Below are 9,082 nucleotides of genomic sequence, written 5' to 3'. Positions count from 1 at the left end.
TATTGTGCCAGCTGGGGCCCCCAGGCAGGTTCCATGGCCCTTTGGCTTCAGCCCTGGGAAAGCAGCCTGGACGAGCGAGGACAAAGAGCCAGGCTGCTCCCATTTGTAATTAATTCAGGACCAGAAATACACATTCCCATAACCTTAACATTCAGTTTGAAGAAAAGCAGCTTGAACCATGGTCGGGAGGCTAGGCTGTCCCACTTTCAAGTCTGTTAAGAATGTCTAGGTGGTCCTGTGTTGTCTCGGGCCTTACCTAGGTCTCCACAGCTGCCTTCCCCACCCCTGTCCTCTTAACGCCTGTAGCCTTTGGGCACAGGGTTCTGCCTTCCTGCATCAGCTCTTGTCTCCTCTTCACTAGCCAACTTTACTCTTCCTTGCCAGTTTTCTGGAGCAGCCTGTTCCAGACTTTGCTTTTGGACTCTAGACACCCTGAGCAATCAGTCATTTCTCCCCACATCAGTCTTCCTAGAGTGGGCCAAGTAGTCTTAAGAGAATTTGTGCCTCCTTCCCAAAAACAGAGGAGAGCAAAAAATTGCTTCTTCCCCACACTTCATACGTAAGATATGTTGACAGGTGGACATTCAGTCTGACCATGTTGTTAAGCTTCCTGGGAGCAGAGGTTACAGGGAACATAGAACATAGTCCCATTTGCTCAGGACTCAAGTGGCCACGGTGGTTCTCAACCTGTGGGTCGCGACCCCCTTGCCAAACCCCTTTCCCAAAATATTTACATTATACTTTGTAACTAGCAAATTTATTGGTAGTGAGGTAACAGCATAAATTTTACGGTTAGGAGCAACCACAACATGTGGAGCTGTATTAAAGGGTTGTTGTATTAGGAAGGTTAAGGGCCACGCTACTGGGAAGGTGTGGCTTATTCTCCAGAGCAAGCCATACTCCGTTTTTTGGAGCAGTGGCTCTGGCTGATGCAAGCCTTGTTTAGAGGATGGTCTGACCCATCTGGAAGTACTTGGGAATGAGCCCAGATAACCTTGACTCCACCCTGGTACTTGCCTCTGCAGCCCACAACCAGTGCCCTCATCCCTGGCACCTTGACTGCCCCATCTCCAACCTCAGCTTACCCAGGTTACCTCAGCAAACAACTCCCAGAGGCCCTGTGAAGTGAGTCAGAACCTTGAGTCCCTTAGAAACTTTTGGTTCCCACACCCAGGAATTCAGAGCCAAAATGCAGGTCTAGGTAATCTACTGGGACCTGGTGCTTGTCCTAACCACTGATCATCAACTAGAAGGCATGCTTTCTGACGATTCTGAAAGGTCAGGCAAGTGTGGCAGGACCAGCGTTTCCTAGGGACCGTCCTGAGCTCAGCCTGCTGAACAGAGCAGCCAGAGCGTGTCAACCAGACACGCCCCTAGGCTGAAACCCCTCTCCCGGCAGCAGACTCCCTGCAGTCTGTCCTGCTTTAACTTTCCTGAAGCTTTTCCGGTTTGTCCTGGGTCTATCAGATACCTCCCCCCCAACTCCCATACCTCCTACTGGGGGCCTAGAGCAGTCCTGGCTGTGGTCCCAGGATAAGTCTGACAGGCTGAGCTGGGATGGGCCCCAAAGAAATGAGTTACATGTCAGAGCCTGTGCCAGGATGAGGGACCTCTACCACTCTCCCAGCATGGGGTTCCTCAGTAGCCCCTCCCAGATAGACACCAAAGGGGTGCATCCTTGCAGCCCCCCACCTACAACGGGGCCTGATTGAGCTTAAAGTTCCGCCTCTGATGTTGCCCTTTTAAGAGCCCTCCCAATGGGGGCGGGGTACTGCAAGCAGAGTCTTGCAGAAACCCAGCACTGTACAGCTCCCCCATCAAGGTGCCTGGAAGGACCTAGATCCCAATTCTCAAGGCTCTGGTCAGAGGTTCTCCTGGTCAAGAGACCTCTGTTCCGGAGAGACGCAGCCTCTCTAGCTGCTCTAAGTGGCTGGGCTGGAAAAGCTGCGTTTTGGAGTCTCGCATCTAGTAAGACTGCCCCCCCCCCCCAGAAGCCTGACGTTAGAAAGAGTCTGGGAAATTACATTTGTTGAGGTGTAAATTGCTGATAAGAAGGTATGACCCTTAAGGGACACTTGGATCTTAAATCCTGAAACTGAAGAACTAAGCTCCTAGTTGAGGAGAGCATACACCTTCCATCTTGTGTCAGAGAAAACAATTTCTTTTTATTCTTCCAAACCAGCCCTATCCCCTTGTGCCTAGAGTCTGTCTCCTGGGTCTTATTCTTAAGCTGTTGTTCCTAAATTTATTTTTACCTCTCGTCTTTTCCGTTGCCTCCCTCAGTATCAAACCTGCTTACACTGCCCCCATCTTCGGACAGCATCCTATCGTCTCCTTTTTTTTCCTCAAAGATTCATTCTCAGGCGATGCTTGCAATTCTACTGCCTCATCAGTATCCCCAGCCCCTGGTGTCTACCCACTTAAGAGGGAATGCGGAATGCTCTGCTCCAGATAGAAGAAAGCTGGAATTGCAAAGGAAAGGTCTTGAGTTGAGGCTGAGGAAGCAGCTTGGGAAAAAACATGGCACCTGATTCCATGTGTTGGTTCCAGAAGCATCTGGTCTCCCTTGTCTTTCCATATGCCTGGTCTTCAATAATTCGTGGGGCAGACTGAGCCTCTCTCTAGGATGACAAGCCCTAAGTGCCATCAACACATCCACATATACCCCTGCCCCAGACACCTGGGAGTCACCCTAGACAGCTTCCTGCTCTGTACCCCAGGCTAGTCTGCTGCACGGTCCCACTGAGTTTTCACCATGAGATCTGTTTCTCATTGCTCTGCTAGACTATAGACCACAGTCCTGCAGGGACAGCCCCCCTAGGGTACCAGAATAGCTTTTGATTCTCCTTCATAAGGGCTGGTAACATGACTCAGCTGGTAAAGGCCCTTACCGCCAAACATGGTGAGCAGAGTCTGATCTCCAGGACTCACATGTAGGAGAGGATCAACTCCTGCAGGTTGTCCTCTGACCTCCAAAAGCACACATGTGCACATAGTAAATAAATGAAGGGGGGGGCACAAAAATATTAGTGAGCACAGCCTGGTGACAACAACTATCTCGGCCTAACCTAGAACCAGAGTCTCCTTCATCTGTGTTGTCTGCCTGTGCACTCCTCTGTCTGCTTTGACAACCCTAGCAACTAAGTTACTGGAGGCATTGTTTAGGGATTTCTGCACGAGCCTCAGCCCCAGGCTCCATCTTATCCTTTCTGTGCACATATGATCTAAGCTGTGTACATATGACAAATAACATATGAGCTTAGCTGCATTTGGGATGATGGTCCTCGCATCATTTATAGAGTGCTAACTTTTTTTTTTTTTTTTTTTTTTTTTTTTTTTGGTTTTTCGAGACAGGGTTTTTCTGTGTAGCCCTGGTTGTCCTGGAACTCACTCTGTAGACCAGGCTGGCCTCGAACTCAGAAATCCGCCTGCCTCTGCCTCCCAAGTGCTGGGATTAAAGGCGTGCGCCACCACCGCCCGGCGAGTGCTAACTTTTTAAGTCATCCCTAACATTCCTGGCACTGTGAAAGGAGCCTGCAATGGTGAAGACATCCATACCATCTTTAATTGAGCCTAGTTGAAAGTTGGGGCATTGGGCCTGCTACCTCCAGGTATAGCTGGTACTAAGAATGCAGTCTGTGGCTGAAGTGGCACCCAGCTGCCTACAAGATAGAAGTTCAAAGCTTGAAGAGACACATGACATCTGCGCCATCCACCTATCGATTCATTCAGCTATTCATCTGACTGATATTTATTGAGTGTCTACTATGTGTCTGGTTGCATGCTAGGTGTGAGGTACTTGGGACACATTCTCCCTGGTCTAGAGGATAACAGCTGTTAAGTAAATTGACAGGTACATACCTTATGTGATTGCAAATTGTCATACATGAAGAAAGAGGCATTTAAGACTTCTCTCTGTTCAGCAACTGGGAGGAGCCCCAGGTATCCAGAACAGAGCAAGGAGTAGGGAGAGGCTAAGCCACTTCACATTTGGGGGTTTGTCCAGTGTGCAACAGGGTAGGGTTCTCAGCAGGCAAGCAACATACTCAGACTTAAGTTCGAAATATTACTACTCTCTGTGAAGAACATCATGAAGGGTTCTTAAATCAGATAAATCATATTGGGGTGTGGTGGCACACACCTTTAATCCCAGCACTTGGGATGCAGAGGTAGGCAGAGCTCTGTGAGTTCAAGTCCTGCCTGGCCTACATAGTGAGTTCTAGAACAACCAGGGCTCTGTAAAGAGACAACTTTCATACCACTATTGTACCCATGGGTACATTTTGCCTGGAAGGTCAGTACTGTAGCATTCAGGATTATTGCTGTGGAAGGCCACTAATGACCTTTCTCCCCCAGTGATGTGTCTCTCTCCCAGACACACACACACACAGAGTCAGATAAATCTGGATCGTGGCACCTAAACAAGAAAACTAGCCTGGACCCTTTGGACTATGTCATAAAAAAAAAAAAGCAAAAGAAAATGGTGAGGTGGGGAGAAGGGAGGGGACATGACAGGAGATGGCAAAATGACTCAGAGGGTAAAGCAAACCTGGCAACCTAAGTTTGAGCTCCAGATGCCGTATAGAGAGAGAACCTACGCCTACAAGTTGACCTCTGACCTCCACAGGCACAGGCATATCATAGCAAGCATACACCTACACTCATGTAATACATCTTACATACCAAACATACATTAATAATACGTCTAAAAGCAGCATGTAGTATGCACAAAAATCTACTTTGAAAGCAGAAACTTCAAGAGTTTGTCTTGGATTGGATATGAGATCATTATAGGGATTCTTATTCATGTTCCTGGTTGTGGCCCTAGCAGAGCCCCTGTAGGTGAATGGGAGAAGGGAGAGGACCCCACATCTCTGGTACAGCCTGCTGAAGGGCCTACAGTACAGGTACTCCAAAAGCTGTGAGAAAGAAACCAGTGTTGGCCGTTATCATACCTAGGCAGATAGTGTTTATTATAGCACATTTTAAAAAAAGATTTATTTATTTCATGTTTACAAGTACACTGTCACTCTCTTCAGACACACCAGAAGAGGACATCAGATCCCATGACAGATGGGTGTGAGCTACCATGTGATTGCTGGGAATTAAACTCAGGACCTCTGGAAGAGCAGAACAATCTCTCCAGCCCCAATTTTTTTTTTAACTTTTTTTTTTTTTTTTTTTTTTTTTGAGACATGTTCACATGTATTCCAGGCTGGCTTTAAACTCCCTGTGCAGCCAGGAATTACTGTGAATTTCTGATCTTTCAAGGATGGCCCTGAACTGCTTTCTGTTCTCCTACCTCCTGAGCGCTGGGACTTCATGTTTGTACCGCTGAGCCCCAGTGTACGCAGTGCTGTGGACTGAACCAGGGCTTCGGGTGTGCTAGACAAACATTCTTCCAATGGAGCCGCACTCCCAGCCTTTAAGGTTCATGTTTGGTTTGGTTTAGAGACAGGGTCTCACTATGTAGCTCTGGCTAGCCTGGAACTTGCTCTACAGAGTGTGTTGACCTTGAATGCAGGGTCCTGGCATTAAAGGCACGTGCCAGCACACACTTCTCCCCACCCTCCGGCTCTCACATTCTTTCCACCCTCTCTTCTGCAATGTTCCCTGAGCCTTGGGTGGCGGTAGGAAAGTACAGATGTCCCATTTACAGCCGAGAACTCATTATTTATTCTTAGCAGTTTGTCCAGTTATGATCCTCTGGATTAATTAACTCCGAAGAAACTTCTCTGGCCAAAATTGACAACAGTCCTATAACCCATTGATATAAACATAAATATTTAGAAGGCAGCTTGACAGTGTGACCATTCAGTGAAACAACAGTAATAGGTCCCCCCTAGGGCCTACGTCCTTCACAGCCATGGGCTTTTGACCAAGTTTACAGTTCCTGGTATGAATTCCTTTGTGTGAAATCCAATCTTCAAATCCAATCAGAAATTAGTTGGTTACCCCCATAACTTTCATACCACTATTGTACCCATGGGTACATCTTGCCTGGCAGGTCAGTACTGTAGCATTCAGGATTATTGCTGTGGAAGGCCACTAATGGCCTTCTCCCCCAGTGGCCTGTACAACACCTTCTGGCACTATGAAAGCTAGCCAGCAGGGAAGACATTTTCAGGTCAGTTCTAGGTAGAATCACCTGTGCCCTATAATCAAAGTGTATGTGTCTTCAGCCACAGGGTGTATTCTTTTCTGTTTGCTTCTTATTTTGAGACAGATCTCACTATATAGCCTTGGCTGGCCTGGAACAATGTAGACCAGGTTGGCCTCATTGAGATCTACCTGCTTCAGTCTCCCTAGTGCTGGGATCGAAGGCATGCACCCAGCAGCAATATTGCCTAGTACATCTGATGGACAACCGAGGGCAATAGCAATAACGTGTTGTTTGGGGATCTCTATGGCCTATCTGACCAATAATCCATAAGGAGATATGTACCACACCTGGCCATGAAAGTTTCATTTAACAGCATGTCTTCTAGGAGAAGCATTGTCCGCCCATGCAGAGTGATGTGCTCAAGGCCTGCCTTAACACACACATACACATCTTCTAATTAACTTACAAAGTAGTAGGTTTCCAGAAGGAGTTTTCTTACATCTTTTGTTTTGGTTGACTTGTTGTCCCCATCCCTCTCCTCTCTTTTGTCCCCTCCCCAATCCTCACTTAATAATTTTTGTTTTTTAAACTGAGCCTGTCCTGGCTGTCCTGGATCTCAATACATAGATCAGGCTGGCCCTGAACTCACAGAGATTCTCCTGCCTCTGCCTTCTGAGTGCTAGGATCAAAGGTGTGTATCATGCCCAGGCCAGAGAGCTTACATCTTTTAAACCTTAAGCAGGAAGCAGAGAGAATGGGAACTCAAAATGACTCTAAAAGTCTTCAAGCCCACCTTTAGTAACAAACTCCCAACAACAAAGCTGAACCTCCTAAACCTACCAAACAGTGCTGGGGACCAACTGTTCAAATGCCATAGAGGGCACCCCATTCAGACCACCCATGTGTGTGTGTGTTGTGTGTGTGTATGTGTGTGTGTGTGTGTGTGTGTGTGTGTGTGTGTGTGTGAGTGTGTATGTGTGTGTGTACACTCAGCTGTTTGTTCCACAGTTCCAGCTTTTTAAGTTACTGATTAGATCTGCCAGTTTCCACCTTCCCAGTGTTGGGATTATAAAATAAATGGACAGACACTTAGTTGTTTTTTATGTGGGTCCTGAGATGCAACTCAGGTCTACATGCTTGCAAGGCAAGCGTTTTACCTACTTACCTCCCTGTCTCGGTTGCTCCAGAAACATTCTGCCTAAGCCATACCAGATCCCTCTTATACCATTATGAACCTGCCATAGGCCAAGAGACTAGTCTCCAACATAGTAGTAACTCCCCAGAACCACCCCTCACCCCTCGGATTAGGGTTTAGTTATATTGAGACTCTTATTCTTCTGCCTCAACGTTCCATCTGAGCCTACTATCCAAAGTTGCTGAGATTGCAGGCACACAGTATATTCCCTTTTAAGTCTGTAAGACTTCATCGGACCTGGGTAGGAGCAGGTGGGAGGGAAACCCAAAGTTCCTTATAGTTGAAAGGCTCCATGAAACAGGAAGCCCCTCTAGGGGTTCTCAACACTGGACCACCCTATTTTGAGTCTCCCAGTAATGAATATAAGACTTGAAAACTTCCCTCGTGTTTTGGGGGAGGTGGAAAGAGCTGGGGGGGGGGGGTGTTAGAGAAGAGGCAGCTGTCTGTCTCCCTAAGGGGCTGAGGCTAGGAGGGGATTAAGTACTATTTGCCAAATATGTGTGGAGATGAAAGAAGGGAGGGTTCCTTACATCCCCCAGCCTGTCTACCTTGAGGAGAAAGGCCACTTACTTGGAGGAAGCTCTGGAGGCCTGAGCTTTCCCTGCCCTCCCCCCAACCCCTCCACTCCCCACCCATACTGCCACACTGCAGAGTCAGAGTTGCTCTTTGCTCTGCCCAGCAAACCCATTTTAGTCCCACAGGGAGGCCATGAACCAAGAGCTACAGTTTCTCAATGCGTTGGCTTGGGCCTTCATCAAAAACAAGTCTCATTACCCAACCACAATTCAAAGGATAATTAACAGACAGTATAATTTCCGAGCATTCTCTGTACAGCATGGCTATGAAATGAAGAGCAAAAATGCCGACACAATCCCCGGAAACCATAGTCTGAGGCAATCAGGAGAGGCAGAGCCCAGTGGAGACCACTTATACCACCCATCTGTCTAGAGTGACTTTGTCCAGAGGAAGAAAGTTCATCTCGGGTCAGACTGTAGGTTACTCCAGCAGCCAGGAGTCGCCCACCAACCTTGCCCACCACCACTACCAGGAAAATAGTCCAACATAACCCTTCTACCCAGCTTCTCTTATATTCCCCTGCCGAGAGAGAAAAACTGGCTTGTTACCTCTGGCATAACTCTGAGGCCACCAAGGCGGGGAATACGCTACTACAGCTAGCTGAAAGGGACACTATGTGACCAGAAGGTGACAATGCTGGAGAACAGCTGATCCTATGCTCTTTAGAATAGGTTCCTTAGACCCCCAGCTTCCACAGAGCAGCCCAGGGGTTCCGGATCTCATTCTCAGGCAGCTTCATCTGCTTATAGCTGAAGCCTTGGGGCAGAGAGCTGGCCCAGCAGGTGACAGTGTTTTCTGTGTAAGTGGAAGAAAAGCAGCATTTCTCCAAAGCTGTATCTGGCTATGGCTCACATCTCTAATCCTCTGGAGGCCGAGGGAGGGAGGTTGAGCTCTGAGTTTAAGGCCTGCTTGATCTATACAGCAAGTTCCAGGCCAGCCAGGGCTACACAGTGAGACTCTGCCAATAAGGAAAGGCAGACAGACAGACAGACAGACAGGAAGGAAGGAAGGAAGGAAGGAAGGAAGGAAGGAAGGAAGGAAGGAAACAAACAAAAGTAAAAAATTAAAAGACATCGCATACACATGTAATAAGACAAAAAATTAGTAAGAAATTGAAAAACATTGCAGGTACATGTATTAAAAGAAATTAATTAATTTTGAGACAGTGTCTCACTATGTAGCCTTGGATGGCCTTCAACTCACAGAAA

The sequence above is a fragment of the Arvicanthis niloticus genome, chromosome 4 (genome assembly GCF_011762505.2).
Source record: "Arvicanthis niloticus isolate mArvNil1 chromosome 4, mArvNil1.pat.X, whole genome shotgun sequence".
In the NCBI taxonomy this organism is placed as follows: Eukaryota; Metazoa; Chordata; class Mammalia; order Rodentia; family Muridae; genus Arvicanthis; species Arvicanthis niloticus.
Note: the sequence above shows the minus strand (reverse complement) of the source record.